We start from the raw sequence: 6,977 nt of genomic DNA, 5'->3' as shown, positions 1-6,977 counted from the left end.
AACCTAAACAAACAAACAATTAGATATGGGACAGAGAAAAGTGAGAGATGGAAGATGGCTCTGTGTTTTGGACTTGAAGAAATGGGGGATGGCTGAAAAGAGAGGTCAGGAGGCTAGCTGAGATGCAGGAGTATATTTCTGGCGTGGATTTAAAGGTGCCTGTGACCATTTCAATTGACCAGTAGGCATTGGGTCTCCATCAACTGGACCTCAGGTAAGGAGAATACCTGAGAGGGAAGAATTCACAAAGAGGTCAGGATGAACCAATCGGGCAACAGATTCATGCCACAGGCTCGCTGGGTTGCTTGGTTCATGTATTCCCTACTTACATATTTCAAAGGGAAATAATAGTGTTGTCTGGGTTGTAACCTTTGGAGATATATCTTTAAGACTGCTTTGAAGGAATTCATACACAGAAAATTTATTAGTTCCTTCTCAGTGCTGGGAATTGCCTTGGGTTTTTCTCTCTGGATAAACGCTCCTTCCTGAGGCTGAGCTCTTTCACCATCCAGCACACGGCCTGGGTGTTGGACTGTGCAGATACAATGGCCCAAACCTGCCTTCGCATAGGCGCCAAGGGACCCAGCAGGACCATGCCCTTGACACCACCCTAAGCAACCTTGATAAAGTGGGTGACCATTTCTGTGGGCTCATGGAGAGATTTCCAGATGCCTTATCTAGGCCCTGGAATCAGCGGCTCAAGCCTGACTCACCCCCACGTTTGCCAGCAGATCCTGGAGGCCCACAATGTGAGGAAATCAGCAATACACAATTGGGGAGGTCTTTTGTGTGGCAACTGAGCTTCACTTTTCCTGGCTCTAAATAGCATCTATGCTATGACAACATAACGTGCAGGGGCACTTCTATTTCGGTTGTTCAGTAGCAACCTTCTACAGTTTTATGTTAAACTGAATGAAAAGGGATGTTTCCCTTAATATTATGGCTTCATCTACAAAATGATTAAATCACCCATCCACTGTAAAGTACAGAATAGGAAATGTAGTCAATAATATTGCAATAACTATGTTTGGTGCCACTAGACTTATGGGAGTGATCACTTCGTAAGTTATATAAAGGTCTGATTACTATGTTGTATACCAGAAACTAATATAATATTGCATGTCAACTATGATTAAAAAATAAAAAATTTATACTTAAAGAAAATGCCTGGCAGCTCAGCTCAGTCCCTGTCATGGAGAGTGCCTACCTCCCGGCTCCTTCTGCTCCTCTGCTCTGGGCCTGGGCCTCAGCGCCAGGTAACACCTCTCCTGATGCAACACCATTGGTCAATGAGGTCATGAAGCGCACAGTGAACCTGAGCAGCCACCTGGCCAAGTGACAGTCATTGTGGTCCTGGCCCACCCAGGTGGCAGTTCCATTTCCCGAGCCATCTCCTTCCTTCTGGCTTTGGAGCTGGAGCTAAGGCCTGGCTGGCTCACCTCAGCATGCAAGTGACGGGAGAAGATGAGGAAGAGAACAATCTGGAAGTACGAGAAACCAGACTCTTCATAGTCAAGCTCCCAGTTGCTCTTGATCCTGTGATGAAGATTTCAGTCATTTTGGAAACAGTCTATACCCATGTACTTCAACCATATCCATCTCAGATCAATCAGAGAAGCAGTTTGTGGTGTTTGAGGGCAACCATTATTTCTACTCTTCCTATCCAATAGACACAAACTATGCATTTCTAGCTTGCCTCTAGAAATGTGGAGAGCTGTACCAAGTTGGAGAACCCCATTCAATCTGAGTACCTCCTGGATTATGGACATCTCTGAAATGTCCCTACTTATAGTCAGGATACTTTTAACGTACATTATGAGAACAACAGCCCTTTCCTTACTATCACAGCATGACCCGAATCATCGAGGTCTCTCAATGGGGTAATATTGCTGTGGAAGAAAATGTGGACTTGGAGCACACAAGGGCTGTGCTTATGGGGCCTTTATCATGCTATAATTACCAGAGACACCCAGATAGTCCATTCTCTTAAGACCATCCTTCCTGCTGCTGCCCAAGATGTTATTACCGGAATAAGACTGGCTATATTTCCACCAGCCACCTCCTTATTTTGGATGATTCCATAGAAATGGAGATCTGGCCTTGTTTCCCTCTTTTTGGAGGGTGGGAGACCCATTACATCATTGGCCACAACCTCCCAAGCTATAAGTATCTCTATAATTTGAGAGACCAAACCTCTATAATATGCACTGAAGATGAGGTTTGTGGACCACGTGTTTGATGAGCAAGTGATAGATTCTCTGGCTGTGAAGATCATCTTGCCCTAACGAGCCAAGAACATCCAAATTGACAGCCCCTAAGAAATCAGACGTAATACCAGATATCAAGCTGTATTACAAAGCCACTGTTCTCAAAGCTGCCTGGTACTGGCACAAGGACAGACATATAGACCAATGGAATAGAATAGAGAACCCAGAAATCGACCAACCCACTATGCTCAATTAATATTTGACAAAGGAGGCAAGAACATACAATGGAGTCAAGACAGTCTCTTCAATAAATGGTGTTGGGAAAAATGGACTGATACATACAAAAAAATGAAACTAGACCACCAACTTATATCATACATAAAAATAAACTCAAAGTGGATAAAGGACTTAAGCATAAGATGGGAAACTATAAAAATATTAGAGGAATCCACAGGCAGCAAAATCTCAGACATATGCCGAAGCAATATCTTCACCAGTACAGCTCCTAGAACAATGGAAACTAAAGAGAAAATAAACAAATGGGACTACATCAAAATAAAAAGCTTCTACACAGCAAAAGAAACCATCCACAAAACAACAAGAAAAAAGCCCACTGCATGGGAGAACATATTTTCCAATGTTACCTCCGAAAAGGGTTTAATCTCCAACATTTACAGTGAACTCATACAACTTAACAAAAGAAAGATAAACAAACCAATCAAAAAATGGGCAACAAACCTAAATAGATACTTTTTGAAAGAGGACATAAGGAAGGCCAAGAGATATATGAAAACATGCTCAAAGTCACTAATCATCCGAGAGATGCAAATCAAAACAACAATGAGGTACCATCTCACACCTGTCAGAATGGCTATCACCAACAAATCAACAAATGACAAGTGCTGGCAAGGATGTGGAGAAAAAGGAACCCTGGTGCTCTGCTTGTGGGAATGCAGACTGGTGCAGCCACTGTGGAGAACAGTATGGCATTTCCTCAAAAAACTAAAAATGGAACTCCCATTTGACCCAGTGATCCCACTTCTAGGAATATATCCAAGAAACTAGAAACACCGATCAGAAAGGATATATGCACCCCTATGTTCATAGCAGCACAATTTACCATAGCTAAGATTTGGAAGCAGCCTAAGTGCCCATCAGCAGATGAGTGAATTAGAAAACTGTGGTATATCTATACAATGGAATACTATGCAGCTGTAAAAAGGAACTCCTACCATTTGCATCAGTATGGATGGAGCTGGAGAGCATTATGCTAAGTGAAATAAGCCAGTCAGAGAAAGATAAATATCACATGATCTCACTCACCTGTGTATTATAATTAACAACATAAACTGATGAACAAAAACAGGTCCAGAGACAGAGAAACATTGATCAGATGCTCAAACCTCAGAGGGAAGATAGGGGAGGGTGGGGGGTATAGGGAGAAATCAACCAAAGGATTTGTATGCATGCATATAAGCATAACCAATGGACACAGACACCAGGTGGGTGAAGGCATGAATGGGAGTGGGGTTGGGGGGCAATGGGGGAGGGTGGAGTAAGGACACATATGTAATACCTTAATCAATAAAAAAAAAAATCAGACATGCCCCAGATAAGCTGCACTACACCTACTTAGACACATCTGGCTACCCTGTGATTGTTTCCTAAAAAGGATAATCTGGTAGAACAGGACATTATGGTGCACTACACGTTCAACAGGTGCTCATGCTGCAGGAGTCCCTGCTGGCAGTGCTGACATTCAGGCACTGCTCATACCCCAAGGACACTCTTTGCAGATACTTATAGTCCTCACCTCCGAACTCCACTAGAGCCACGAAGAAGCATTGATGGCCCCTCTAGAGGTATGCTGCTCTAAATCAGCTTTACAGAGAGGTTTATGGGGACTAAACACCAATGAAGAGAGAACCCAGGATATTTTCCAGAAAAGTATTCTAAAGTCACTTTTAATATTCTCCCAATGTGGCAATGGGAGCTCTAATAGGAGAATATTCGTTATTTAAGTGTGGACTGCCGAAACCGGTTTGGCTCAGTGGATAGAGCGTCGGTCTGCGGACTGAAAGGTCCCAGGTTCGATTCCAGTCAAGGGCATGTACATTGGTTGCGGGCACATCCCCAATGGGGGATGTGCAGGAGACAGCTGGTCGATATATCTCTCTCATCGATGTTTCTAACTCTCTATCCCTCTCCCTTTCTCTCTGTAAAAAAAAAAAAAAAAAAAAGTGTGGACTATGCTTTCTCTGACAGGAACATGGAAGCTTCATCTTAAACAAATTGATCTTTTAAGGGAGGTGATGAACAAATGTCTGAATCAAAGACAAAAGAAAACCAAGTGGCTTAAATGGTCAAAAATGCTCTATCCTCTCATTTTCACCAGGCCTGCTTTCTGATGGTTTTGCAGTCCAAATTGCTCACCACCACTAGCAGGTGGGTTAATGTATTCTCCAGCTCATGGCTGTTCTCCCTTAAACACAAGGGCTCCATGGGCCCAGCTACTGCTTCCTCCACCAGCAACTCCTCCCTGATTCCCTACAGTGTCCTGGCGGGCACACCTCACCAATATGGATGGGCTGCAGCAGCACGGACACTGGGTTCCCTCTCGGATGGTTTTGCATGGGGAAGATCTGTGGATGACTCAGCTCAGGCAGAATATTTCCTTTGATTTTTCCATAGGATTGCCCAGCTCTGAGAACTAAGGCCGACCTCAGAGCCTGAACTTCCTCCTCTGACAAATGGGTCCCCATCACACATTGTTTGGGGAACCCGAAGGGACTATTTTAAGGCATTTGGCTATGATGTCAGTGAAAATGATCCACAATTCACAAGACAACACCACAAGAAGACCATCAAGGACAAATTAATTGTTTGTTGACAATTCCAAAAGTATTTAAGAGCAGTTACTTTGCAAAAAAATTTGAAATGCCCTAAAATCTTACACTCATCTGTAAAAAATCTTGATAGTTTTCTCAAATTTGACAATAATTGTTAAGATTTACATGATATTACCAATAACAAATTGTGAAATGGAAAAAAGTGTAGGCAATATAATCAATAATATTGTAATAACTATGCATGGTGGATACTTAAAATATTGGGGAATTACTCTGTACTACTATGTTGTACACCTGAAACTAAAACAAAATAATATTGAATGTCAACTCTAATTGAATAATAAAATTTAAAAACTTTTAAAAAATCTGCCAACCATGCTAGAGAAAAGTTATTTATCTTTATATTCTCTTTAAGAAAAATTATCTTATAAAATCTGTGTTATATATCAGTAGAGAGGCCTTAAAAAGTATGTTACCAAAAAACATAAGAAAAGTGCTATAGAGATATGTCAAACAATTAGTTAATAAAATATATTGTGAAGATTTTTTGATTTGTGGCCTTTTTGTGATGCATTGTTAAGTTTTTTAGACTTGTAATTTGTAGTGCTTCTTTTTGCATTAAAACTGTCAAACCTCAGAGGGAAGGTAGGGGAGGGTGGGGGTAAAGGGGAGAGATCAATCAAAAGACTTGTATGCATGCCTATAAGCCTAACCAATAGACACAGACAACAGGGGGGTGAGGGCATGAGTGGGGGGGGGGGTCTGGGGGGTAATGGGGGATGAGGACACATATGTAATACCTTAATCAAATCAATAAAGAAATTAAAAAATATTTATACATAACACACCCATACACACAGAGTACTGAAATACTGAAAGTATACATCCTATATAATACAAGCCTAGGTGGCATGGTGCAACACCCTCGCATGACATCGTCACAAGATGGCCGCTGTGCCATCATCACAAGATGGCTGCCACAATATGGCCGCCACAAGGTGGTTGGCGGGAGAGGGCAGTTGGGGGCGACCAGGCCTGCAGGGAAGGGCAGTTAGGGGTGACCAGGCCAGCAGGGGAGGGCAGTTGGGGGCGATCAGGCCGGCAGGGGAGCAGTTAGGGGGCGATCAAGCTGGCAGGCAGAAGCGGTTAGGGGCAATCAGACAGGAAGGCAGGCAAGCGTTTAGGAGCCAGCAGTCCGGATTGTGAGAGGGATGTCTGACTGCTGGTTTAGGCCAGATCCCACAGGAGAGGGTGTAGGCTAGGCTGAGGGAAACTTCCCCCCATGCACAAATTTCATGCACCAGGCCTCTAGTGTAATATTAGGTATTGATTAGGTACTCAGTAGTGCTTTATTGTAATTATTGTTCTTTTAAAAAATTCTGACAGAATAAATATATTAAAATATTTATCTTTTCTCATATTTTGGCTATGCTGTTATGTTAATAGATCTGACTTGTTAATGTACAGTTGGGTGGCAATTGTCTATTCTTTTCTTTAATAAATCACCTTTCTAACTTAAAATATATATTACCTTTAATATTTTAATTCATGGCTATATGTTTATCTTTATATCTAGACAAAATATCTAAAATTCCTAACCAAAATATTATATTCATCAAAACAAAAATATCCCTATTTATTATTAATATCAGGGCATCATAATAAACTGAGTTACAAATTCTGTAATTTAAATTTATGCCTCTTGCCTGTGTTTTACTGATGGAAAAGGTGTTTACTAAACACACAAATTAATATGTCAGCCCTAGAGGAATACTATGTATTCAAACTATCTCAGAAAGATAACAAGCTAATATTCTCTAAAAATCATTGACTAGTCAGGACATTTCAGATTGCAAATGACAGAAAATCCAACTGAAATTAATGAAAACAAAGCTTGCTAGTCATAAATGGGAACTGTAGG

At 41.5% G+C, this 6,977-nt stretch overlaps 1 pseudogene; it reads left to right on the top strand.

The window, feature by feature from the left end:
- The first annotated feature begins 1,192 nt into the window (after positions 1–1,192).
- Positions 1,193–4,013, top strand: LOC103287714 (dolichyl-diphosphooligosaccharide--protein glycosyltransferase subunit 1-like; annotated as a pseudogene).
- Positions 4,014–6,977: the final 2,964 nt, after the last annotated feature.

This window comes from Eptesicus fuscus, chromosome 19 (assembly GCF_027574615.1).
Source record: "Eptesicus fuscus isolate TK198812 chromosome 19, DD_ASM_mEF_20220401, whole genome shotgun sequence".
NCBI classification, from domain to species: domain Eukaryota; kingdom Metazoa; phylum Chordata; class Mammalia; order Chiroptera; family Vespertilionidae; genus Eptesicus; species Eptesicus fuscus.
This window is presented reverse-complemented; position numbering and strand designations above follow the sequence as displayed.